The sequence below is a fragment of the Hyla sarda genome, chromosome 8 (assembly GCF_029499605.1).
Source record: "Hyla sarda isolate aHylSar1 chromosome 8, aHylSar1.hap1, whole genome shotgun sequence".
NCBI lineage: Eukaryota > Metazoa > Chordata > Amphibia > Anura > Hylidae > Hyla > Hyla sarda.
Genome location: NC_079196.1, coordinates 129,680,265 through 129,708,261, shown reverse-complemented (window position 1 = coordinate 129,708,261; position 27,997 = coordinate 129,680,265). Strand labels below are relative to the sequence as shown.

General features: G+C 42.7%; 1 protein-coding gene and 1 long non-coding RNA gene across 3 annotated transcripts in view; one reads left to right on the top strand and one right to left on the bottom strand.

The window, feature by feature from the left end:
- The window catches only part of OSGEPL1 (O-sialoglycoprotein endopeptidase like 1), a 227,730-nt gene extending 219,639 nt beyond the window's left edge, over positions 1 to 8,091 (bottom strand). Inside the window, exon 1 of the mRNA XM_056533917.1 lies at positions 7,996 to 8,091. The gene's annotated coding sequence lies outside the window, so the exon portion shown is untranslated. The remainder of the gene's footprint in view (positions 1 to 7,995) is intronic.
- Positions 8,092 to 8,136: 45 nt separating this feature from the next.
- LOC130284027 (uncharacterized) lies at positions 8,137 to 24,500 on the top strand. Of its 2 annotated transcripts, none has more exons than XR_008846904.1 (3): positions 8,137 to 8,213; positions 14,302 to 14,376; positions 24,081 to 24,500. It is a non-coding gene; the product is annotated as an uncharacterized LOC130284027 (long non-coding RNA). The 2 variants fall into 2 exon arrangements; XR_008846905.1 differs by having other exon boundaries at positions 8,144 to 8,213; positions 14,299 to 14,376.
- The last annotated feature ends 3,497 nt before the right edge of the window (positions 24,501 to 27,997 follow it).

Genomic DNA, 27,997 nt, shown 5'->3' with positions numbered 1-27,997 from the left:
TAAATGATTGCTATAGATAGATAGTACCCTATGGGGGCATAAAAAGTGTTTAAAAATCTTTTTGAAAATGTAAAAAAATAAAAAATAATAAAGTAGAAAAAAAAAAAGGGAAATATCCCCTCCCCCAATAAAAATGAAAATTGTCAGTTTTTCCCACCAAAAAGCGTATTTTTTTTTTTATAAACATATTTAGTATCGCTGCGTGCGTAAATGCCCGAACTATCAAAATATAATTTTAATGATCTCTGACAGTGAACGGCATTAACTGAATTTTTAAAAAGTTAAAAAATGCTGCTTTTTTGTCACATTTTATAAAAAAAAAAAAAAAAAAAAAAAAAAAAAAAAAAAAGGATAACAAATGATATAAAAGTTTTATATAAGCAAATGTGGTATCAATAAAAAGAACAGATGACTGTGCAAAAAATGAGCCCTCATACCGCCCTATATACGGAAAAATGAAAAAGTTATAGGTAGTAAAAATAGGGTGATTTAAGATTACTGATTTTGTACCAAAAGTTTTAGATTTTTTTTAAGCGGTACAAAAATAGAAAAGTATCTAGCCATGGGTATCATTTTAATCATATTGACCCACAGAATAAAGAACACATGTCATTTTTACTGTAAATTGCACAGTGTGAAAACGAAACCCTCCAAAATGTGCAAAATTGTGGTTTTCATTTAAATTTCTTCCCTAAAAGAAAAAAAGTTTGGGTTCGCCGTACATTTTATGGTAAAATTAGAGGTTTCATTACAAAGTACAATTGGTCATGCAAAAAATAAGCGCTTATATGGGTCTGTAGATGGAAATATAAAAAAAAAATAAAAATAAAAAAAAAGTTATGGATTTTAGAAGGCGAGGAGGAAAAAACGAAAATACAAAAATAAAATTGGCCTGGTCCTTAAAGGAGTACTCTAGTGCAGAGTATTCCTGCTCCGTCCTGCCCGGGCTGCAAAATAAATGAAAATAAACCATCACTCACCTCCCTGGGTTCCCCCGGAGCGCCACTACAGCTGATCGGTCCTCCGGTCCATCCTCTTCATACTTCCGGGTGTAACGAAGCATCACATGGCGCTCTGCCTATCGCCGGCCGAGGCAGAACATTGCGGCGGCCGGCGATAGGCTGAGTGCCATGTGATGCTTCGTTACACCCCGAAGTATGAAGAGGATGGACCGGAGGACCGATCAGCTGTAGTGGCGCTCCGCGGGAACCCAGGGAGGTGAGTGATGGTTCATTTTCATTTATTTTGCAGCCCGGGCAGGACGGAGCAGGAATACTCTGCACTAGAGTACTCCTTTAAGGTGAAAATGGGCTTGGTCCTTAACCCCTTGGAGACCGAGCCCATTATGACCCTAAGGACCATAGCGTTTTTTGCACATGTGACCACTGTCACTTTAAACATTAATAACTCTGGGATGCTTTTACTTATTCTGACTCAGAGACAGTTTTTTCGTGACATATTCTACTTTAACATAGTGGTAAATTTTTGTGGTAACTTGCATCATTTCTTGGTGAAAAATCACCAAATTTGATGAAAAATTCGAAAATTTAGCATTTTCCTAACTTTGAAGCTCTCTGCTTGTAAGGAAAATTGATATTCCACATACATTTTTTTGAATTCATATATACAATATGTCTACTTTATGTTTGGATCATAAAATTTATGTGTTTTTACTTTTGGGAGACATCAGAGGGCTTCAAAGTTCAGCAGCAATTTTTCACAAAATTTTCTAAATCGCAATTTTTCAGGGACCAGTTCAGTTTTGAAGTGGATTTGAAGGGCCTTTATATTAGAAATACCCCACAATTGACCCCATTATAAAAACTGCACCCCTCAAAGTGTTCAAAATGACATTCAGTAAGTGTGTTAACCCTTTAGGTGTTTCACAGGAATAGCAGCAAAGTGAAGGAGAAAATTCTAAATCTTCATTTATTACACTCGCATGTTCTTGTAGACCCAGTTTTTGAATTTTTACAAGTGGTAATAGGAGAAAAAGCCCCCAAAATTTGTAACCCAATTTCTCTCGAGTAAGGAAATACCTCATATGTGTATGTCAAGTGTTCGGCGGGCGCAGTAGAGGGCACAGAAGGGATGGAGCGACAATGGGATTTTGGAGAGAATTTTTCTGAAATGGTTTTTGGGGGGGAATGTCACATTTAGAAAGCCCCTATGGTGCCAGAACAGCAGAAAACACCACATGGCATACCATTTTGGAAACTACACCCCTCAAGGCACGTAACAAGGGGTCCAGTTAGCCTTAACACCGCACAGGCGTTTGACAACTTTTCGTTAAAATCGTATGTGTAAATGGAAAAAAAAAATTTCACACTAAAGTGCAGTTTTCCCCCCAAATTTACCATTTTTACAAAGGGTAATGGGAGAAAATGCCCCCCCAAATTTGTAACCCCATCTCTTCTGAGTATGGAAATACCCTATGTTAGGGCGTAAAATGCTTTGCGGGCGAACTACAATGCTCAGAAGAGAAGGAGTCACATTTGGCTTTTTGAAAGCAACTTTTGCTGAAATGTTTTTTGGGGGGCATGTCGCATTTAGGAAGCCCCTGTGGTGCCAGAACAGCAAAAAAATACCCACATGGCATACTATTTTGGAAACTACACCCCTCAAGGAACGTAACAAGGGGTCCGCTGAGCCTTAACACCCCACAGGTGTTTGACGACTTTTCGTTAAAGTTGGATGTGTAAATGAAATTTTTTTATTTTTTATTTTTTACTAAAATGGAGTTTTCCCCTAAATTTTACATTTTTACAAGGGGTAATAGGAGAAAATGACCCCCAAAATTTGTAACCCCATTTCTTCTGAGTATGAAAATACCTCATGTTAGGACATAAAATGCTCTGCTGGCGAACAACAATGCTCAGAAGAGGAGGAGCGCCATTGAGCTTTTGGAAAGAGAATTAGTTTGGAATGGTAGTCAGGGGCCATGTGCGTTTACAAAGCCCCCCGTGGTGCCAGAACAGTGGACCCCCCCACATGTGACCCCATTTTGGAAACTACACCCCTCACAGAATTTAATAAGGGGTGCAGTGAGTATTTACACCCCACAGATCTTTTGAACAGTGGGCTTTGCAAATGAAACATTTTTCATTTTTACGGACCACTGTTCCAAAAATCTGTCAGACACCTGTGGGGTGTAAATTCTCAACGTACCCCTTATTACATTACGTGAGGGGGTGTAGTTTCCAAAATGGGGTCAAATGTGTCGGGGGTCCATTGTTCTGGCACTATGGGGGCTTTGTAAACACATGTGGCCTTCAATTCCGGACAAATTTTCTCTACAAAATCCCAATGGCGCTCCTTCTCTTCTGAGCATTGTAGTTCGCCCGCAGAGCACTTTAAATTCACATATGGGGTATGTTCTTACTCAGAAGAGATGGGGTTACAAATTTGGGGGGGGGCTTTTTTCCTATTTTCCCTTGTGAAAATGAAAAATTTAGGGTAACACTAGCATTTAAGTGAAAAAATATAATTTTTTTCATTTTCCCATCCAACTGAATTAGTCAAACACCTGTGGGGTGTTCAGGCTCACTATACCCCTTGTCACGTTCGGTGAGGGGTGTAGTTTCCAAAATGGGGTCACATGTCGGTATTTCTTTTTTTATGCGTTTGTCAGAACCGCTGTAAAATCAGCCACCCCTGTGCAAATCACCAATTTAGGCCTCAAATGTACATGTGCGCTCTCACTCCTGAGCCTTGTTGTGTGCCCGCAGAGCATTTTACGCCCACATCTGGGGTATTTCCGTACTCAGGAGAAATTGCGTTACAAATTTTTTTCCTTTTACCGCTTGTGGAAATAAAAAGTATGGGGCAACACCAGCATGTTAGTGTAATTTTTTTTTATTTTTTTACACTGACATGGTGGTGTAGCCCCCAACTTTTCCTTTTCACAAGCGGTAAAAGGAAAAAAAGACCCCAAAAATTTGTAACGCAATTTCTCCTGAGTACGGCCATATATGGCCATAAACTTTTTCCTTGAAATACGACAGGGCTCCGAAGTAAGAGAGCACCATGCGCATTTGAGGACTAAATTAGGGATTGCATAGGGGTGGACATTGGGAATCACTGGCGTAGAATACCCCTAACAGGGTGTCTCCAGCTGTTGCTAAACTCCTAGCATGCCTGGACAGTCAGAGGCTGTCCAGAAATGCTGGGAGTTGTTGTTTTGCAACAGCTGGAGGCTCCGTTTTGGAAACCCTGCCGTACAAGACGTTTTTAATTTTTTATTGGGGGGGGGGGGGGCAGTGTAAGGGGGTGTATATGTAGTGTTTTACCCTTTATTATGTGTTAGTGTAGTGTAGTGTTTTTAGGATACATTCACACTGGCGTGTTTGGGTGAATTTCCCGCTAGGAGTTTGCGCTGCGGCGAAAAATTTGCCGCAGCCCAAACTTGAAGCAGGAAATATACTGTAAACCTGCCCGTGTGAATGTACCCTGTACGTTCACATGGGGGGGGCAAACCTCCAGCTGTTTCAAAACTACAACTCCCAGCATGTACTGATAGACCGTGCATGCTGGGAGTTGTACTTTTGCAACAGCTGGAGGCACACTGGTTGGAAAACCTTCAGTTAGGTTCTGTTACCTAACTCAATATTTTCCAACCAGTGTGCCTCCAGCTGTTGCAAAACTACAACTCCCAGCATGTACTAATCACCGAATGGCATGCTGGGAGATGTAGTTATGCAACAGCTGGAGGTACCCAACTACAACTCCCAGCATGCCGAGACAGCTGTTTGCTTTCTGGGCATGCTGGGAATTTTAGTTTTGCAACATCTGGACAGCTACAGTTTTTAGACCACTGCACAGTGATCTCCAAACTGTGGACCTCCAGATGTTGCAAAACTACAACTCCCAGCATGCCCAGACAACAAACAGCTATGTGGGCATGCTAGGAGTTGTAGTTTTGCAACATCTGGAGGGATTTAGTTTAGAGACCACTGTATAGTGGTCTCAAACTGCAGCCCCCCAGCTGTTGCAAACTACATATTCCAGCATGCCCAAACAGCTGTCTGGGCATGCTGGGAGTTGTAGTTTTGCAACATCTGTAGGGCTACAGTTAGAGACCACAGTCTCAGACTGTAGCCCTCCAGATCAACTTACCGGCTTCCGTAGGATCCCGGCAGCTGTCCTCTTCAGACGCACGTGACGCCGCCCGCCGATCAACGTCGCCGCAGCCTCCGGACGGGTAAGTGGACGCCGGCGCCCGGTCCCCTTCGGTTCCTCGTTCTGCCCCGCCTATTGTGGGTGGGCAGGACGGGGAAAACGAAAGTTAACCCACCCCCCGCCCCCGGTCTGCTATTGGTTGTCACCTCTGACGATCAATAGCAGGGATAGGAGGAGTGGCAACCCTGCCACCTCACTCCTATGCCTACAGGGGGATCGTGGGTGTCTTAGACAACCGCGATCCCCCTTCTATTCCGGGTCACAATAGACCCGTATGACCAGGAATCGGCACAAATCGCAATGGATACGCCCAAGGTCCTTAAGTGGTTAAAAATGTCCTCTTCTGACCCCTATAACTTTTTTATTTTTCTACATACAGCGCGGTATGTGGGCTCATTTTTGATCTGAAGTTTTTATCGGTACCATTTTTGTTATGATCTGACTTTTTGATCACTTTTTAATGGTATAAAAAGTGACCAAAAATACGCTTTTTTGGACTTTGGAATTTTTTTTTACGTGTACGCCGTTGACCGTGTGGTTTAATTTACGATATAGTTTTTATAGTTTGGACATTTACGCACGTGGCGATACCACATGTTTATTTACACTGGGTTTTTTTTTTATGGGAAAAGGGGGGGGGGATTCAAACTTTTATTAGGGAAGGGGTTAAATGATCTTAATTAAAACTTTATAAAACTTTTTTTTTGCAGTGTTATAGCTCCCATAGGGACGTCCTTCGTCGTTAAGGGGGTACTCCGGTGGAAAAGTTTTTTTATTTTTTTATTTTTAAATCAACTGGTGCCGGAAAGTTAAACAGATTTGTAAATGAATTCTATTAAAAAAATCTTAATCCTTCCAATACTTATTAGCTACTGAATACTACAGAGGAAATTATTTTCTTTTTGGAACACAGTGCTCTCTGCTGACATTTCTGTCCATTTTAGGAACTATCCAGAGCAGCATATGATTTCTATGGAGATTTTCTCCTACAGAGAGCACCGTGGTCATGATGTCAGCAGAGAGCTCTGTGTTCCAAAAAGAAAAGAACTTCCTCTGTAGTGTTAAACAGCTTTTAAGTACTGGAAGGATTAAGATTTTTTAATAGAAGTAATTTACAAATCTGTTTAACTTTCTGGTAGTAGTTGATTTAAAAATAAATAAAAAAATAAAAATGTTTTACACCGGAGTACCCCTTTACGTAGTATATGGTCTGGCTGGGCATGCAGTATATGAGGCTCTCAGCAGGGATATGGTGGTATGATTTCGAGTATATGGTCTGGCTGGGCATGCAGTATATGCGGCTCTCAGCAGGGATATGGCGGTATGATTACTAGTATATGGTCTGGATGGGCATGCAGTATATGGTGCTCTCAGCAGGGATATGGCGGTATGTATCCTAGTATATGGTCTGGCTGGGCATGCAGTATATGACGCTCTCAGCAGGGATATGGTAGTATGATTCCTAGTATATGGTCTGGCTGGGCATGCAGTATATGGTGCTCTCAGCAGGGATATGGCGGTATGATTCCTCCGCTGTGCTCAGACTTTACCTGCAAGTTTTAATCGTCCAGATATTGAGGAATGGTTTTTATGAGAATTGATTCAATAAAGTTAATTATTTATTTTTACAGGAAGTGGTTTCAGTGAACTCAGTTTTTTTCTGTATATATACTAGCGGCCCAATGGTGTTTAACCCCGCAAAATCATCAGTTACTTATTCATAATACACTGGCAACTGGCAAGGTTGGCACCTGTTTTTTTGCCAATACACTGTTTGGGCCAGGCTGGATACAGTTGTATATTATGGAGGGGTCTTTATTTTATATTTACCCCCTAAGGTTAGTGGTCCAATGGCGCTTAACCCTTTAAAATCTTCAGTTACTAATTCAAAATGCTGAAAATGTATATAGTTGGCAAGGTTGGCACCCGTTTTCTTGCAATTTACTGTTTGGGGCAGGCTATAAACAGTTGGGTATTATGGAGGGGCCCTTACACTTTATATTTCCACTCTTAAGTCAGTAGCCCAACTGCGTTTAACCCCTTGAAATCACCAGTTACTTATACAAAATGCAGAAAATGTATTTAGTTGGAAAGGTTGGCACCTGTTTTATTGCCAGTCCACAGTTTGGGCCAGGCTGGATACAGTTGGGTATTATGGAGGGGCCCTTACTCTCTATATTTCAACACTTAGGTCAGTGGCCCAACCGCGTTTAACCCCTTAAATTCATCAGTTACTTATTCAAAAACGCATATTTTTTCATCCATTTTTTACTAGTTTTTATTTTCACAAAAAACACAATCTAGATTTTTTTTCCTGATTTGTTCCCAAATATTCAACATTTTATTATAAAAAAAAGTTTACTGCAGATGAATAAGATGAGAAAAGGTTTTTGTCATAGTGATCTAGAAGAAAATGCTCGAATAAGAAACCAACTTCAGTGAAGAAGCTGGCCGAATAAGAAACCAACTGCAGCCTCGTGTCGTTTTCCCACTCTGTCAAAGCTCAACAATACCCCTAATTTACTGCAAGACCTCCCATCTATCTCTCTTATGTATAAGCCTTCCAGACCTTTCACTAAATTGCCTCTGCCGTCTTGTCACTTCTAACAGCTGTAACTCCATGACAGTAAATGCACAGGTTCTGCTGTTTGCTCCACCTGCTTAACTGTTCACTTTACACATAATGCATACACTACTATTAGTATTACATTTGCTGTCGTAGTACTTATTATGTAACACAACCCATAGAGCTTTCACATATTACTTTAGCTTACTTCTATGAATACAAGAACACTAACGCTCATGTCCTCTCCTCACCTTAGCTTTACCGAAGATATCACTTTCTCCTCTGAGCCTGCGCCTAGTTTAGAACCCACAATGTATGGTTACTCACGAGGACGTGACGTCGTCTGGTCATGTGCCGCTGGTTTGCTCACGTGACTGTTTCCTTTCCGTTTTTCCTGTGGCAGTGGAGGGGATTAATGGAGTCTGTCTATTGGCTGTTTGGATAAAGGAAGTCCGGTCGATTTATAAGGGTATCCGTGCTTAGTGCTGGGGCTGAGGTCTCTATTAGTTTATAGTGGGCTCCTTATTAAATAGTGTATTGGCTTCCAGAAGGGTCTGTGGTAGCGCTTTGCTAATATTGCTTTTTTGCAAATTCCTTCTTTTACTGAAGGAGTGGTGAGTAACGTGTGATGGGTCTATAGAAACGAGTTGTTTGTATTAACCCCTTAAGAACCCAGCCTATTTTCACCTTAAGGACCAGGGCCTTAAGAACCCCCTCCCCAATGTCGGCGATTGCCACAAATCACCAGTCAATTCAGACCGGCGATTTGCTACGATTTGGGTAACTGGTGACCTGATCGCCCGGAAAATACGAATGATCGGAGCTGTCAGAGACAGCTCTGACCATCCGAAAGGATAGTGTTGCCACCCCCTCCTATCCCCTGCCATTGGTCTGTCAGGATGATGACCAATGGCTGTTAGAGGCGGGGGGGGGTTAGAGTTAATTTCCCCCGCTCTGCCCACCGATCGAAGTCGGGGCAGAGTGGGGGGGGAACAAGGGCGGCGAGGTGGGGAGCATGGCCCGGCTTACCGGACCGACTGAGGTGGCATCATGGAGGAGCGACGGCAGTAGAGACATGTGGCTGTAAAGTGCCGCGTGGAGAAGGCTGCATCGAAGATCGCGGTAAGTGATCTTCACTGTGGCCTTCTAAAAGCTGCAAAGCTACAACTCCCAGCATGCCCACACAGCCAAAGGATGTCTGGGCATGCTGGGAGTTGTAGTTTTGCAACATCTGGAGGGTCACAGTTTGGAGACCACTGTGGTCCTCCAGATGTGACAAAACTACAACTTTCAGCATGCACTGACTGTCTGGGCATGCTGGGAGTTTTAGTTTTGCAACATCTAAAGTGGCACAGTTTGGAGACCACTATACAGTGGTCTCCAAACTGTAGCCCTCCAGATGTTGCAAAAGTACAATTCCCAGCATGGCCAGACAGTCAGGGATGCTGGGCGTGTAGTTCTGCAATATCTGGCCCTTCATATGTTGCAGAACTACAACTCCCAGCAGGTCTGGGCATGCTTGGAGTTGTAGTTTTGCAACATCTGGAGGGCTACAGTTTGGAGACCACTACTTAGCGGTCTCCAAACTGTTCTTCCCCAGTTGTTGCATAACTACAACTCCTAGCATGACCAGACTGTCCAGGCTTGCTGGGAGTTGTAGTTCTGCAACATCTGAAGGACCAGATATTGCAGAACTACACGCCCAACATCCCTGACTGTCTGGGCATGCTGGAAATTGTAGTTTTGCAACAGCTGTAGGCACACTGGTTGGGAAACACTGTGCTAAAGTCTGTTTCCTAACAGTGATTCCAACCCGTGTGCCTCCAGCTGTTGCAAAACTACAACTCCCAGAATGCACTGACAGACCTACATACTGGGAGTTGTAGTTTTGCAACAGCTGGAGGCACACGGGTCAGAATCGCTGAGCTAGAGTCTGTTTTCTAACTCAGTGGTTCCCCACCAGTGTGCCTACAGCTGTTGTGAAACTACAACTCCCAGCATGTACGGTCTGTGTTCATTCTGGGAGTTGTAGTTTTGCCACAGCTTAAGGTTTGCCCCCCCCTCCCCCATGTGAATGTACAGGGTAAATTCACATGGGCGGGTTTACAGTGGTTTTCCTTCTACAAGTTTGAGCTGCGGCAAATTTTCCGCCGCAGCTCAAACTCCCAGCGGAAAACTTACTGTGAACCCCCGCCTGTGTGAATGTACCCTAAAAACACTACACTACACTACACTAACAAATAATAAAAAGTAAAACCCTACATGTACACCCCGCCCCCCCCCCAAATAAAACTGAAAAACATCTCATAAGGCAGTGTTTCCTAAACAGAGCCTCCAGCTGTTGCAAAACCAGTCAATGCCGGACGGCCATTGACTGTCCTGGCAGGCTGGGAGTCTTGCTACAGCTGGAGGCACCCTGTTTGGGAAACACTGCTGTAGGGTTTTGGTGGAGACAAGCCCCATCCTTGTAACCGGGTCCTCCCCTATTGTAAATTCCTTATTTAGGCCTAAAATGTGCATGGCTTTCTCTTACTTCAGAGCCCTGTCGTATTTCAAGGTAACAGTTAAGGGCCACATATGGGGTATTTCCGTATTTAGGAGAAATTGCGTTACAAATTTTGCGGAGATTTTTCTCCTTTTACCCCTTATGAAAAGGTAAAGTTTGGGGCTACACCAGCATGTTAGTGTAAAATAAAATTTTTACACTAACATGCTGGTGTTGCCCCATACTTTTCATTTTCACAAGAGGTAAGAGGAGAAAAAGACCCCAAAATTTCTAACACAATTTCTTCTGAGTACGGAAATACCCTATATGTGGGCGTAAAATGCTCTGCGGACGAACTACATGGCTCAGGAGTGAGAGAGCGCACATGTACGTTTGAGGCCTAAATTGGTGATTTACACAGGGGTGGCTGATCGTTACAGCAGTTCTGACATGAACGCAAAGAAAAAAAATACTTTGACAAATTTTTGTTAAAGTTGGACATGAAAATTAAAAACTTGTTTTTTTTCCCCTGAAATGCTGGTGTTACCCCAATTTTTTTCATTTTCACAAGCGGTAATAGGAAAAATGCCCCTGAAAATTTGTAACCCCATTTCTTCTGAGTTTATAAATTTCCCAAATGTGACATGCCCCCAAAAATTTCAGCAAAATTCGCTCTCCAAAAGCCCAATGTCGCTCCTTCCCTTCTGAGCCCTCTAGTGCAACCACAGAGCACTTTACTTCCACATATGAGGTATTTCCTTACTCGAGAGAAATGGGGTTACAAATTTTGTGGGGCATTTTCTCCTATTACTCCTGGTGAAAATGAAAAGTTTGGGGTAAAACCAGCATTTTAGTGTTAAAAATCTAATTTTTCATTTTCACGTCCCACTTTAACGAAAGTTCGTCAATCACCTGTGGGGTGTTAAGGCTCACTGTACCCCTTGTTACATTCATTGAGGGGTGCAATTTCCAAAATAGTAGGCCATGTGTTTTTGTTTTTTTTTGCTGTTCTGGCACCATAGGTGCTTCCTAAATGCGACATTCCCCCCAAAAACCATTTCAGCAAAATTTGCTTTCCAAATGCGAAATGTGACTCCTTCTCTTCTGAGCATTGTAGTTCGCCCGCAGAGCATTTTACATCCTAACATGGGGTATTTCCAAACTCAGAAAAGATGGGGTTAAAAATTTGGGGGGGCATTTTCTCCCATTACCCTTTGTAAAATTGGTAAATTTGGGTAAAAGAAACAGCACTTTAGTGAAATTTTTTTTTTTTCATTTACACATCCAACTTTAATGAAAAGTTGTCAAACACCTGTGGGGTGTTAAGGCTCAGTAGACCCCTTGTTACATGCCTTTAGGGGTTTTGTTTCCAAAATAGTAGGCCATGTGTTTTGTTTTTTTTTTTTGCTGTTCTGGCAACATAGGGGCTTCCTAAATATGATATGCCCCCCAAAAACCATTTCAGAAAAACACTCTCCAAAATCCCATTGTCGCTCCTTCCCTTCTGAGCCCTCTACTGCGCTCACCGAGCACTTCACATACACATATGAGGTATTTCCTTACTCGAGTGAAATTGGGTTACAAATATAGGGGGGCTATTTCTCCTATTACCACTTGTAAAAATTCAAAAACTGGGTCTACAAGAACATGCGAGTGTAAAAAATGAAGATATTGAATTTTCTCTTTCACTTTGCTGCTATTCCTGTGAAACACCTAAAGGGTTAACAAACTTTCTGAATGTCATTTTGAATACTTTGAGGGGTGCAGTTTTTATAATGGGGTAATTTATGGGGTATTTCTAATAGGGATCGACCGATTATCGTTATGGCCGATATTATCGGCCGATAATCACGATTTTGGGCATTATCGGTATCGGCAATTATCTTGCCGATAAGCCGATAATGCCCCGCCCCCCGCACCGCCCCAACTGCACCGCGACCGCCACCCCCTCGACCCGCCGCACCGCACCTCCGACCCACCGCACCGCGTCACACCCCCCACCGTGATGCTAGGCGGTATACCAGTATGGATTTTTTCCATACCGCTATACCGGTCGGGCACCTCCCCCACCCTCCGAGTGAATAAAAAAATTAAACTTACCCGTAATGGGGGTGGTCCAGGCCATCCTTCCTTCATGTAGTGTCCGGGGGCGTTCCGGGTGGAGGGTGGTCCGGTCCGGGCTGTCCTTCTTCTCCACTCCGTGCAGGCTCCGGCCTAGTACGCTGCATACACGCTGCGCAGGGGGTTAAATAGCCTTTAACTTATACCGGAATATCGGTATAAGTTATCGGCTATCGGCCCTAACCTGCACCGATTATCGGTATCGGCCCTAAAAAAACGATATCGGTCGATCCCTAATTTCTAATATGAAGGCCCTTCAAATCCACTTCAAAACTGAAAAATTCAGATTTTGAGAAAAATTTGAAAATTGCTGCTATACTTTGAAGCCCTCTAATGTCTTCCAAAAGTAAAACATGTCAACTTTACGATGCAAACATAAAGTAGACATATTGTTTATATGAATCAATATATAATTTATTTGGAATGTCAATTTTCCTTACAAGCAGAGAGCTTCAAAGTTAGAAAAATGCTAAATTTTTTCATCAAATTTTTGACTTTTTCACCAAGAAATTATGCAAGTCTCGACAAAAATTTACCACTAACATAAAGTACAATATGTCACGAAAAAACTATCTCGGAATCAGAATGAAAAGGAAAAGCATCCCAGAGTTATTAATGCTTAAAGGGGTACTCCGGTGGTCAACTTGTTTTTCTGTTTTTGACTTACCCTATTTGTTTTGTTTCATTTCTATTCTTGCTGTTTAGGCAACTCTATTTCCGTTCTTTGTTGTCTTTTTATCCCCCACTTTGTTTTCCCATGTTTGCGTCTCTTTCCATTTTCTTGATGTGCTGAAAACTACAAATCCCAGCATTTCTTTTTTTTTGTTCCGCCCTTTACCCATCCTACAATTTTCCCGGGTCGGCCCCCTTATACACTGCACACTAATATAAATCAGCCCTGGTTGGGATACACTGGCATACACACATAAAAGGGACTACAACTCCCAGCATGTGTCATTCAGGAGTCTTTAGTGTAACACCAGCATACTGCCTCTGTAGTCTCCTGGGGGTTGTAGTTCACCACACCTCTGTAGGGCATACATCAGTGTTTCCCAACCAGGGTGCCTCCAGGTGTTGCAGAACTACAACTCCCAGCATGCCCTGACAGCCTTTGGGCATGCTAGGAGTTGTAGTTTTGCAACAGATGGAGGCACACTGGTTGGGAAACACTGGTGTAACATGATGTGTATGCTGAATAGGCTAGAACGGTGTTTCCCAACCAGTGTGCCTCCAGCTGTTCCAAATCTACAACTCCCAGCATGCCCAAAGTCTGTCAGGGCATGCTGGGAGTTGTAATTATACAACAGCTGGAGGCACACTGGTTTGTAAACACTAGCATACACACACACAACAGGGACTACAACTCCCAGCATGTGTCATTCAGGAGTCCCCCCTCCCCCTTCACATATAGAGATCATTCCCAGTATGAGATTTATTCCCCTGCAGTCCATACATCCCCAGCCCGTGCACCTTGTCATCCTCCCCTTCAGATAACACTCTTATCTTATGTGTCCCTTCTCCTGTGCAGACCTGCGTCTTCAGAAGACAGAGCAGGGGGAGGGGAGGTGAGGAGCTGTGTACTATGGCTTCTGTCATGCAGACCTGCGTCTTCAGAGCAGGGGGAGGGGAGGAGCTGTGTACTATGGCTTCTCATGCAGACCTGCGTCCTCAGAAGCAGTGCAGGGGGAGAGGGGAGGGGAGGAGCTGTGTACTCAGGCTTCTCATGCAGACCTGCGTCCTCAGAAGCAGTGCAGGGGGAGAGGGGAGGGGAGGAGCTGTGTACTCAGGCTTCTCATGCAGACCTGCGTCCTCAGAAGCAGTGCAGGGGGAGGGGAGGAGCTGTGTACTCAGGCTTCTCATGCAGACCTTGGGAGGGAGGGTGAGGGGGCGTGGCTTATTTCTCTCATGCAGACAGAGAAATAAAAAAGCTATGACATCTTGTCCACAGCAGACTCAGAACATGGCCGCTGTGGACAACAGTAAAAGAAGACACTCTGAACTACAGAACTTCCTGCCTAACAAACAGGTAAGCAAAACACACATGCTGCCAAAACATATAACACATGTATATTGCAGAAAAACAAAACTTACAAAGAAGATGCCAAATAGTCAAAAAAAAATTACCACCGGAGTACCCCTTTAACCCCTTCCCGACCTATAACATACCTGTACGTCATGGGTGGCAAGGTGTTCCCGACCCATGACATACAGGTACGTCATGAACATTACTGCCGCTACTCGCGGCACCCCGCAGCGCCCGGAAAGATGGTGGCTATCACTGATAGCCAGCCATCTTAACGTGCGACCACGGGGGGTTTCATCCCCCCCCCCCCCCCAGCGATCGCTGCTATCAGCTGATCAAATCTGACACACTGATAGCAGCGTTTCGCTATGAAAATACTTAGCAGCGCGGTGTGTGAGTCCCGATCACGGGGATCGGGACACACACCGCTCTGCTAAGTGTCCCTGACCCGTCCCCCGGCGTCACTTACCCGTCCGAGCGGTGTCCCGAGCGGTCCCGGCGTCCTCCATGCGGTCCCGGCTGCGCTGGGTCCCGGCGGTGAGTTTCCGGCAGCAGTGCGGCATCTTCATTGGCAGCAGTGAGATCGCCGTAAAGCGATCTCACTGCTGCCTCTGAGAGTTTCAAAACTGCAACTCCCAGCATGCCCAGACAGCCTTTGGCTTTCTGGGCATGCTGGGAGTTGTAGTTTTGCAACATCTGGAGGTCCACAGTTTGGAGACCACTGTATAATGGTCTCAATCTGTGCTCTTCCAGATGTTGCAAAACTACAAATCTCAGCATGCTCAGTCTGTCCAGGCATGCTGGGAGTTGTAGTTCTCTAACATCTGGAAGAGCACAGATTGGAGACCATTATACAGTGGTCTCCAAACTGTGGACCTCCAGATGTTGCAAAACTACAACTCCCAGCATGCCCAGACTTCCCAAGCATGCTGGAAGTTGTAGTTCGGCAACATCTGATCCTTCAGATATTGCCGAACTACAACTTCCAGCATGCCTGGGCATGCTGGGAGTTGTAGTTTTGCAACAACTGGAGGCACACTAGTTGGGAAACATTGTCCGTTTCCTACCTCAGTGCCTCCAGCTGTTGCAATTGTTGCAAAACTATAACTCCCAGCATGCACTGGCAGACCATGCATGCTGGGAGTTGTAGTTTTGCAACAGCTGGAGGCACACTGGTTTGGAAACACTAAGTTTGGTTGCAAAACACTTGAAAGTTTATTACTTAACTTAGTGTTTCCAAACCAGCGTTCCTCCAGCTGTTGCAAAACTACAACTCCCAGCATGCACGGACAGCCAAAGGGCATGCTCGGAGTTTGCAACAGCTGGATGTTTGCCCCCCCCCCCAATGTGAATGTACAGGGTACACTCACATGGGCGGAGGTTTACAGTGAGTGCTGCAAGTTTGAGATGGCGCAAATTTTGCGCTGCAGCTCAAACTTCCAGCGGCAAACTTGCTGTGAACCTCTGCCCATGTGACTGTACCCTAAAAACACTACACTATACTACACTAACACTAACCTAAAATAAAAAGTAAAAAACACTACATATACACATACCCCTACACAGCCCCCCTCCCCCCAAAAAATGAAAAACGTCTGGTACGCTACTGTTTCCAAAACGGAGCCTCCAGCTGTTGCAAAATAATAACTCCCAGTATTGCCGGACAGCCATTGACTGTCCAGGCATGCTGGGAGTTTTGCAACAGCTGGAGGCACCCTGTTTGGGAATCATTGGCATAGAATACCCCTATGCAAATCCCTAATTCAGGCCTCAAATGCGCATGGCGCTCTCTCACTTTGGAGCCCTGTCGTATTTCAGGGCAACAGTTTTGGGACACATATGGGGTATCGCCGTACTCGGGAGAAATTGCCTTACAAATTTTGGGGGGCTTTTTCTTCTTTAACCCCTTATGAAAAGGTGAAGTTGGGGTCTACACCAGCATGTTAGTGTAAAAAAATACATTTTTTACACTGACATGCTGGTGTTGCCCTATACTTTTCATTTTCACAAGAGGTAAAAGGGAAAAAAGACCCCCAAAATTTGTAACGCAATTTCTCCCGACTACGGAGATACCCCATATGTGGGCGCAAAGTGCTCTGGGGGCGCACAGCAAGGCCCAGAAGGGAGAGTGCACCATGTACATTTGAGGTGATTTGCACAGGGGTGGCTGATTGTTACAGCAGTTCTGACAAAGGCAAACCAATAAATATCCACATGTGACCCCATTTTGGAAACTACACCCCTCACGGAATGTAATAAGGGGTGCAGTGAGCATTTACACCCCACTGGTGTATGACAGATTTTTGGAACAGTGGTCTGTGAAAATGAAAAATAAAATTTTTGATTTGCACAGTCCACTGTTTCAAATATCTGTCAAACGCCAGTGGGGTGTAAATGCTCACTGCACCCCTTATTAAATTCCATGAGGGGTATAGTTTCCAAAATGGGGTCACATGTGGGGGGGTCCACTGTTCTGGCACCATAGGGGCTTCCTAAATGGGACATGCCCCCCAAAAACCCTTTCAGAAAAACTCACTCTCCAAAATCCCATTGTCGCTCCTTCCCTTCTGAGCCCTCTACTGCGCCCGCCGAACACTTTACATACGCATATGAGGTATTTCCTTACTCGAGAGAAATTGGGTTACAAATTTTAGGGTGATTTCTCTCCTTTTACCCCTTGTAAAAATTAAAAAATTGGGTCTACAAGAAAATGCGAGTGTAAAAAATGAAGATTTAGAATTTTCTACTTTACTTTGCTGCTATTCCTGTGAAACACCTAAAGGGTTAAAACACTTACTGAATGTCATTTTGAATACTTTGGGGGGTGCAGTTTTTATAATGGGGTTATTTATGGGGTATTTCTAATATGAAGACCCTTAAAATCCACTTCCAACCTGAACTGGGCCCTGAAAAATTACGATTTTGAAAATCTTGAGAAAAATTGGAAAATTGCTGCGGAACTTTGAAGCCCTCTGGTGTCTTCCAAAAGTAAAAACTTGTCAATTTTTTTATGCAAACACAAAGTAGACATATTGTATATGTGAATCAATATGTAATTTATTTGGAATATCCATTTTCCTTTCAAGCAAAGACTTTCAAAGTTAGAAAAATGCTAAATTTTCAAAATTTTCATAAAATTTTTAGTTTTTTTTTACCAAGAAAGGATACAAATATCAGTGAAATTTTACCAATAACATAAAGTAGAATATGTCACGAAAAAACAACCTCGGAATCAGAATGATAAGTAAAAGCATTCCAGAGTTATTAATATTTAAAGTGACAGTGGTCAGATTTTCAAAAAATGCCCAGGTCATGAAGGTGAAAATGGGCTGGGTCATGAAGGGGTTAAAGTGACGTTGTTCAGAATTGCAAAAAATGCTCCTGTGTTGCCTTCGCAATGTAATTTACATGCTTGGCACTCAGCAGGGTCTGTTCATTTAAGACCCTCCATTTTCTTGAAGCCTAGAGGCGGGCCTTCTCTCTAAAGCCTAGGGCTAGCCCCAGCACGTCTCATTCATTCCAGCTACCACAGTGATAAGATCCACAGGACTTCTTAAAGCTAATACAGACTGCAAATCTGATAAATACCAAAGCCTGTGAGTACGGAATTGTTAGTTAGCCTGTGTAGAGAGATGCTAGGCATTTGTAGATAGAGAATGTGTTTTCAGTGTGTAGTAAGTGAGCACATGTTAGACTATCTATGTATTAGCTATGCATAATGTAAGGCACTTGAATAGCCATGCTTATATTTGTCTTTCATATGTTTGTTTTACAGTTTTATCGTGTTCATTATATCTCAGTAAAGATTACATCAGTTAAGCAAACCAGCGTGTCTTTCCTTGAGATTCGGTATAAACTTGATGTGAAGCTGTGTCCACGAGACAGCGGAGACATTATAGCTCCCATCCTTAGGGTTATAATGGGCTCGGTCCCCAAGGGGTTAATTATAACTTTTGGATACTTTTACTTTTCATTCTGATTCCGAGATTGTTTTTCGTGACATATTCTTCTTTATGTTAGTGGTAAATCTTCGTTGATACTTGCATAATTTCTTGGTGAAAAATTCCAAAATTTGATAAATATATATATTTTTTTTACTTTGAAGCTCTCTGCTTGTAAGGAAAATAGACATTCCAAATAAATGATCTATTGATTCACATATACAATATGTCTACTTTATGTTTGCATCATAAAGTTGACATGTTTTTACTTTTGGAAGAAATCAAAGGGCTTCAAAGTTCAGCAGCAATTTACCAATTTTTCAAAACAAATTCTAAATCGGAATTTTTCAGGGACCAGTTCAGTTTGGAAGTGGATTTGAGGGGCCTTCTTATTAGAAATACTCCATAAATGACCTCATTATAAAAACTGCACCCCTCAAAGTATTCAAAATGACATTCAGTGTGTTAACCCTTTAGGTTAGGTTTAGCAAAGTGAAGCAGCCTAAAATTTGTAACCCAATTTCTCTCGAGTAAGGAAATATCTCATGTGTATGTCAAGTGCTCTGTGGGTGCACTAGAGGGCTCAGAAGGGAAGGAGAGACAATGGGATTTTGGAGAGTGAATTTTTCTGAAATTGTTTTTGGTGGGCATGTCGCATTAAGGAAGCCCCTATGGTGCTAGAACAGCAAAAAAAAGAAACTATTTTGGAAACTACACCCATCAAAGAACGTAACAAGGGGTACAGTGAGCCTCGGGTGTTTGACGGTTGTGTAAATGAAAAAAAAAAATTTCCCCAAATTTTGAATTTTTACAAGGGGTAATAGGAGAAAATGACCCCCAAAACCCCATTTCTTCTGAGTATGGAAATACCCCTTGTGTGGACATCAAGTGCACTGCTGGCACACTACAATGCTCAGTATAGAAGGATTAGTTCACTGACAAGGACCTCACTATTCAGCAAATGATATAGCAATCATTAAAACGTAACCTTTACTAAATTCATAAAAAATGGTAATATAGTGTAAATGATGAAAAAATGAAAAAAACACCTATATAGTGATAAACCCCTGGAGCCCTGTGGAGTGCACAGCCATGGAATAAGATATGAGTAGAGAGACCACTAGTGGATATTGAGTCTCGGGATTCCAAAGTACTTGATAATATTTGGATGGGTAATGACTGTGGGAGGGGGAATGGTGCCCTCTATTTGTAATAGCCCGTCCCTCTGACCCTGCCTTTTGAGGGACCCACCTACTTAACAGGGTGGCCTCAACCACGGTGACGGACCCTACTCTAACTCTAAGTGAGGAAAAAATAATAAATCAGGGAAGGGTATAGTAGCCTATGTGGCTAGTGCACAACTCAGGGCTCCCACCAAAAAATATTAAATTAAATATTTCGTGTAAAGTGATAACACAACAATATTAAAAAAAGCCAATGGGGGACAAACTAGTCTCAAATCCATCGCGTTTCCCCTATCCTATTGGAATAGGTTCATCAGGGAATTACCATTGGTGTTGACAGATGGTAAGCATAGATGGTCAAAAAAACGAGCAGTTCAGATAAACACATAGATGCTACAATAAAGAAGCCAAAATACAAAAATGCAAAAAACTTCAGCATTGGAAATAATCATTATGATAAATGAGATATGAGACAGCACACAGCAAATTGTCTAATTTAGACATAGACCAATACACGATTCAGTGTTTATGGTATAACAAAACAATATGGAATAAACGCAGGGTTGGCCAGCATAGTCAAAAAAGTACAATATAGATGTATTCTGCTAGTCCAAATAGGCCCCAATCAGCCACACAGGAAAATTAAAAAGATAAATGAAGTCCTGCACGTGTAATGGCACGGTCAGGTTAAATACTTATCCTCCCTGGCGGTAAACCAAATTGTGTGCTGATAACCAAATGCTGAGAGCTCGGCAGGTGAGGTACAAGATGCAGCACCTACCTGCTACACTGACCTGTTGGTGGTATTTATATTCCACGCCAAACCTACAGAGCGGTAATGATCCAATCAGGAGCGCACTGTGTAGTGAATCAGGTGAGCGGCGATGGACCGCACAGCGTGCGTTCCATACAACGGAAGTCCACGCTGACAGCGCTGTACCAGCTTACTACAGCCTGGATCGCACTCCTGGAGGTACCCAACCTCCGGAAGTACGTCATGGTGGAACGCAGACATGCGTTCCACCTAACCGGAAACACTCACAAAGCGCCATGAGCATGATAATGCTACTAAGCATCGGACAAGAAAACATCATAGTGGAACGCAAGCCTGCGCTCCATATACCGGAAGTGCTCAAAAAGCGTCACCGTTAACAATAATGACAAAACATGATTCTCAACCATGGGGTATACTAAGTGCCCGTGCGCTCCATTTGGATAGAATGATAAAAAATGATCATCGCAATATACACAAGATAGCATATATTGTAAGTCAGATAATATATTGCTCAGGTAAGTATCAAATAGTATATATTGGCTGTCAAATAGGTATATTAAACAGATAGGTATGTTAATAAAATATGTGTTCTGAACCACTAGGTATAGATTGATAACAATACCAATGATAGTCAAGGTTACTAAATTAATAAAACTAAGGGCATGATCAGTATAGAAGGAGCACCATTGAGCTTTTAGTGAGAGAATGTGGTTGGAATAGAAATCTTGAGCCTTGTGTGTTTATAAAGCCCCCCGTGGTGCCAGAACAGTAGACCCCCCCCCCACATGTGACCCCATTTTGGAAACTACACCCCTCAAGTAATAAGGGGTGCAGTGAGCATTTACACCCCACTGGCGTTTGACCGATCTTTGGAACAGTGGGCTGTGCAAATGAAAAATTACACTTTTCATTTTCACAGACCACTGTTCCAAAAATCTTTCAGACACCTGTGGGGCGTAAATGCTCACTGTACCCCTTATTACATTACGGGAGGGGTGTAGTTTCCAAAATGGGCTTACATGTGAGGGGAGGGGTCCATTGTTCTGGCACTATGGGGGCTTTGTAAACACACGTGGCCTTCAATTCCGGACAAAGATCCTCTCCAAAAGCCCAATGGCGCTCCTTCTCTTCTGAGCATTGTAGTTCACCCGCAGAGCACTTTACATCCACATATGGGGTATGTTCTAACTCAGAAGAAATGGGGTTACAAATTTTGGTGGGCTTTTTTCCTATTTTTCCTTGTGAAAGCATTTTAGTTAAAAAAAATTAATCAAACACCTGTGGGGTGTTAAATGCGCACTGTCATGAACTTTTTTATTTTTAATATGTTGTAGTACTGATGTACTACAACATATTTCTAATATACTTTCAATTATTTTTATAATTAAAACACTATTTTTATTTTGAAATCCGGCGACTAGGGGTCGGCTGCAGCCTGGCGTGACGTCACGCCTGAAAGCGGACCGAGGCCGGCTGGGCAATCGGTCCGAATTCATTCAGCCTGCCTCACTCCCTGCCTGTTAATCAGACAGGCGGGAGTGAGCGCTAAGAGAGCTCATTGGCTCCCTGGCCTCATATGCCGGCCCTGCCTCCCGCTGCTTCCTCAGGAAAGGCTCAGGACTCACTTCGGTATGTCTGTCTTGGGTGGAGGTGGGGGTCGGAGAGATTTTAGCCATGAAATTTATTGCTTTCAGCGGGGGGGGGGGGGGGGGATGGGGGGGGGGGATGGGGGGGGGGGGGGTTGCGGAGGTAGTGCCGCAGCCATGAAGTTTATTGCTTTCACCGGGGGTTGGGGGGGGGGGGGCGTTGCGGGAGTAGCATTGCGGCCATAACAAAGTTATTGTTTTCACCACAGGGTGCCTCCAGTTGGTTCACCACTACAACTCCCAGCATGCCCTGACAGCCAATAGATGTCAGGGCAAGCTGGGAGTTGTAGTGGTGAAACAGCTGGAGGCACCCTGTGGTGGCCCCAGCAGGCATCAGTGACGTCGCACCTGCTGGGCAAAGCTGCATGGTAAGTGAGCACACTACCAGGCAGAAAAAAAGGCATTTCTAGGATAGCAAAAAAATTTTTAAGGCAGGGAGGGGTTAGGGAAAGATGGGCAATAGGCAGGGACAGGAAAAGAGAAAAAAAAATAACACTGTTACAACTATCTGATGGGAACAATATAACCTACACTCTTCCTCTGAAATGTTAAACCAATATAAATGGCAACAAAAACCACCTATGGTACTACTCCTACAATTGTCACCATGAAATAATCACCAATAACACAAAATTCATGAAAAAATTAGCATAAACTTTTATTAGATAAACAATTACAAACTTATGGACAGACAACCCCACCCCTAAAAAACATATACCCCAGAATAGCACTAGTGACCTGGTCCTGATTGTCAAAATGGTAAATATAAGGAACACTGCATGAATTATGTAAATGAATCCCTCTGATTATCAGTACGGTAGTGTGTACCTCAATACAAAATCACAGCTAATACAAAAATGATAAATAACCATAAAACACTACCTGTAGTAGGCATGTTCCCACAGGCCATCCAGGGACACAGTGCACCCTCAACGGACGTTGTTTCGTGGGTCTCCCCACTTCGTCAGGAGGTGCTGTCATCTCACCCCTCTGCTCCTTATATATGCCTCCATCGCCGGCGCACGGATCGCGTCCGGAAGCGGAATCCGGAACCCGCCGCGTCACAGGGTGTCCACCGTCATGTGACCATGACAGTTTCCACCCAAACGTGACACATAGGGATCCGAACTTCCGCCTGGAATCGCGATGCGTGCGCACACAGAGGACCCAGACTAGAAAACCCAAATACTAAATAAAACTGCAATTCCCTGGATAGCCAGTAGATGTCACCACATATTAGTAAGTAATATAAGGGAACCTATAATGAATAAACATATTAATATTACCAATTCTCATTGGTTCAGAGAGAAATAACCAATACAATATATATATACATTTATATATATATACAATATATATACATTTCATATATGTATAACCAATAAATTGATTATTCACAACAATAGAGGCGGTTTGTGCCATTCTCCATAGGGCTCATACATGGAACAATTATTAATATTAATCCTACATCTGGGGAAATACCCAGTTCATATAAAGTGCTCTAAGGTCATACTGATCAGTTCGGGGGCAAATATTAATATACAAATCATACATATAATAATCAAAACTCTTATCCACGATATATAATATAATAATTCATAATAACTAATCAATTATGACAATTAAAGATTAACAATTCATAATACCCAATACCTATTGTATACCACATGATAAATAATCCATAATTGAACAATAATAAATAATAAAATAAAATAATCAAATGCATATATGATTAAATTTAAAATTGTTCATTTTTTCAACTGCAAAACATCTAATGTTATTTACTATGCACAATGTCCTTACCGGAAGATTTATATTGGCATGACTACCAGGGAGTTCAGGGTCAGGATACTGGAACATATTCGGGACATCAAAAGCAGTACCCGCCTGGACCCTGAGAAATTAAAATGGAAACCAGTTGCAAAACATTTTAGAGATTGCCATCAGAACAACTGGAGATTACTTACGTTCAAAGGCATTGACAGGGTGTATAGTGGTAACCGGGGTGGTAATATGACAAGGATATTACAACAGAAAGAAACCAAATGGATTATAAAACTTAACACATTAAACCCTAGAGGACTAAACGAGAACCTGAGCTTCAGTGCATTTTTATAGATATTATTTTATTATGATTTTAATTATAATTTTTTCATTTCAGTTATGACCCTATTGATTCCTTACCTTGTTTGCACCTTGTGGAGTTGATATCTTATGAGGATTCCGGACGACCTAGTAAGAAAAAGAAAAAGGAAAAAGGAGAATAAAGATATAAAAAAAGAAAAAAAGAGGAAATAAGAAGAGAGGAAGACATAAATACATAAATATGTGTAACTAAGGAGAGACCGATACAACTATATTGATGTGGATTATGGTTGCTAGAATGATGGATTACAATAATGGTCTATATTGATCACTCTTGTGAATTGCTTTTTTGATGTGTACACTGCCACTATTTTGAATATATGGTTATGATTTGGTACCCCCTATTGTGAGTATGGAGTATGAATGTGGTAGCTGGTGTATGGTGGTGTTGGGGTGTGTATGGGAGGTTGTGTGATGGGAGTGTGTGTGATTTTTGTTGTGTGTGTGTGTGGGGGGGGGGCTGGTTTGGGGGGACACTTTTTGGGGTTTTTGGGTTTAGTTTGTGCAGGGGACTTTTTGTGTGTATGGTTATTGGTGGGGGGTGGGTGATGTTGGGGGGAAAAAAGGGGGGGGGATGGTTATTACTGAATTAATTCATTGTTATGGACTTGGTCCTCTTAAGGGCACCTTAATTGATGTGATGGGTATACTTGATTATGGATTTTTTCTGAGCACCTTATATATATGTATTGATATTGAGCACTTTTTAGTGGTTGTTATTATCTGGGGATAGACGGTATTGGATACTAGGTTTATTAATAGAATATGGGTATTGTGTACATATTGTAAAATCAATTATTGATAGGGATGGATAGATTAGGTAATGTATGAGGGGGTATTATTGATCCATTTATAGGGTATTTATGGTATTAACTTATTGGGATATATATAGATTTTATTGGGTGTTGTCACAGTTTGATTTACGGATGGTTTGTGACGATATGGTCACTATAATATGGATTTATTATGTTTTGGTGATGCATGTATTTATAAGTATATGCATATGATTATTTTATTTTATTATTTATTATTGTTGAATTATGGATTATTTATCATGTGGTATACAATAGGTATTGAGTATTATGAATTGTTAATCTTTAATTGTCATAATTGATTAGTTATTATGAATTATTATATTATATATCGTGGATAAGAGTTTTGATTATTATATGTATGATTTGTATATTAATATTTGCCCCCGAATTGATCAGTATGACCTTAGAGCACTTTATATGAACTGGGTATTTCCCCAGATGTAGGATTAATATTAATAATTGTTCCATGTATGAGCCTTATGGAGAATGGCACAAACCGCCTCTATTGTTGTGAATAATCAATTTATTGGTTATACATATATGAAATGTATATATATTGTATATGCATATGGTTATTTCTCTCTGAACCAATGAGAATTGGTAATATTAATATGTTTATTCATTATAGGTTCCCTTATATTACTTACTAATATGTGGTGACATCTACTGGCTATCCAGGGAATTGCAGTTTTATTTAGTATTTGGGTTTTCTAGTCTGGGTCCTCTGTGTGCGCGCGCATCGCGATTCCAGGCAGAAGTTCGGATCCCTATGTGTCACGTTTGGGCGGAAACTGTCATGGTCACATGACGGTGGACACCCTGTGAAGCGTCGGGTTCCGGATTCCGCTTCCGGACGCGATCCGTGCGCCGGCGATGGAGGCATATATAAGGAGCAGAGGGGTGAGATGACAGCACCTCCTGACGAAGTGGGGAGACCCACGAAACAACGTCCGTTGAGGGTGCACTGTGTCCCTGGATGGCCTGTGGGAACATGCCTACTACAGGTAGTGTTTTATGGTTATTTATCATTTTTGTATTAGCGGTGATTTTGTATTGAGGTACACACTACCGTACTGATAATCAGAGGGATTCATTTACATAATTCATGCAGAGTTCCTTATATTTACCATCTTGACAATCAGGACCAGGTCACTAGTGCTATTCTGGGGTATATGTTTTTTAGGGGTGGGGTTGTCTGTCCATAAGTTTGTAATTGTTTATCTAATAAAAGTTTATACTAATTTTTTCATGAATTTTGTATTATTGGTGATTATTTCATGGTGACAATTGTAGGAGTAGTATCTGATGGGAACAGCTTGATATCTATATGCCTCACCAAGGCAGTATCCTAAAGTGCACTGGTGGTGGATGGTAAACACAGTCACCAGTCACTATCACATGATCTATTACACTATCCCCATTATGTATAAAGGGTGATCCGTAGCAGAAAACATAGCTTACCCATCATATGAGATCCAGATCCTGCCAGCCCTGATGTACGTTTCGTTATCACAAACTTTATCAAGGAATGCTTTTACCCCTATAGTGTTCCCTTTTTATCTGTCTGAAAACTCACACTTCCATGTGTGTCAACCACCAGTTTCTGGACTACGGCACATGTGCCGTTCCCTCACCGCGCATCATGTGACACACACCACCGTGTCACCGGTCCACCGCGCAGGTACCGAAGACTTCGCTTCCGGACATGTCCACTGAACCATCAGATGCCCGGGGTGTATACACCCACGGACAGGGCGCACAGCTCAATCACACCAAGGAAGATGGTGGAACTGAAAAAACTACAGTAATTAACCTACTACATAATACACTACAACCTGTTTAAAAAGTGCACAGTGCATTTTAGAACACATCTGTTACATCTCACTTTCCGCAAAAGGGTGAATAATTATATATATATATATATATATATATATATATATATATATATATATATATATATATACCGGGTGATCCAAAAGTCAGGACGAACTTTAAAAATGAATAATTCGAAAACAAATCAAGAAACAAAGATACGGTTTGCACCAATCGAATGGAAAAGAAATCGGGTTTTGTGTGGCAATGAAAAAAAATTGTTCTGTTGGTGACCAATGTTGGCGATGGGTTTCAAAACAGTTTCTGTCACTGGTCAGCGATATGTAGCACTGTTACAGAACAACATTATTCCTGAACTGCAAGCGCGACAGGCACTGCAAACAGTCAGCTTTATGCAAGATGGAGCACCAACTCATATTGCTCTGCCTGTGCAACGCCTGCTACGCTCAACATTTGGGAAGGATCGCATTATCAGTCGCAATAGGAGCAGCGTGCGTAGTGACGTGATGACGGCGACGTGAGAGCGACAATCCCGAGCAGCAGAGACGTTCCGGAGCGGCGGGGACATCACGGGGACACGGCGACAGCAATGGAGGGCGACATCCAGGGCAGCGGTGACGGTCCGGAGCGGCGGGGACAGGTGAGTACAACTTCCTATCTTTACATTGCACGGATCCCTCAACATACGATGGTTTCAACAAACAATGGTTCATTTGGAACGGATTACCATCGTATGTTGAGGGACCACTGTATAGGATAGTTCATTTAACCCTAAACTACCCCCATTTGTGAGGGTCGTGGTTTTTGTTTGCTCTCTAGGGCGGGCGCGCGCGCCAGCTCTCTAAGATTTAAAGGGCCAGTGCACCGCTAATTGGTGCCTGGCCCAATCAGTGTAATTAGCTCACCTGCTCCAGGCCTATTTTACCTCACTTCCCCTTCCCTGCATTGCCGGATCTTGTTGCCTTGTGCCTAGTGAAAGCATTCCTGTGATTGCCTTACCAGTGTTACCAGACCTTCTGCAGTTACCCTTGACTCCGAACCTTGCCGCCTGCCTTGATCTTCTGCTACATCTGACCTCGCCTCTGTCTAGTCCTCCTGTCCCACGCCACTCTCAGCAGTCAGCGAGGTTGAGCCGTTACCGGTGGATACTACCTGGTTGCTACCGCCGCAGCAAGACCATCCCGCTTTGCGGCGGGCTCTGGTGAATACCAGTAGCAACTTACAACCGGTCCACCGGTACGGTCCACGCCAATCCCTCGCTGACACAGAGGATCCACCTCCAACC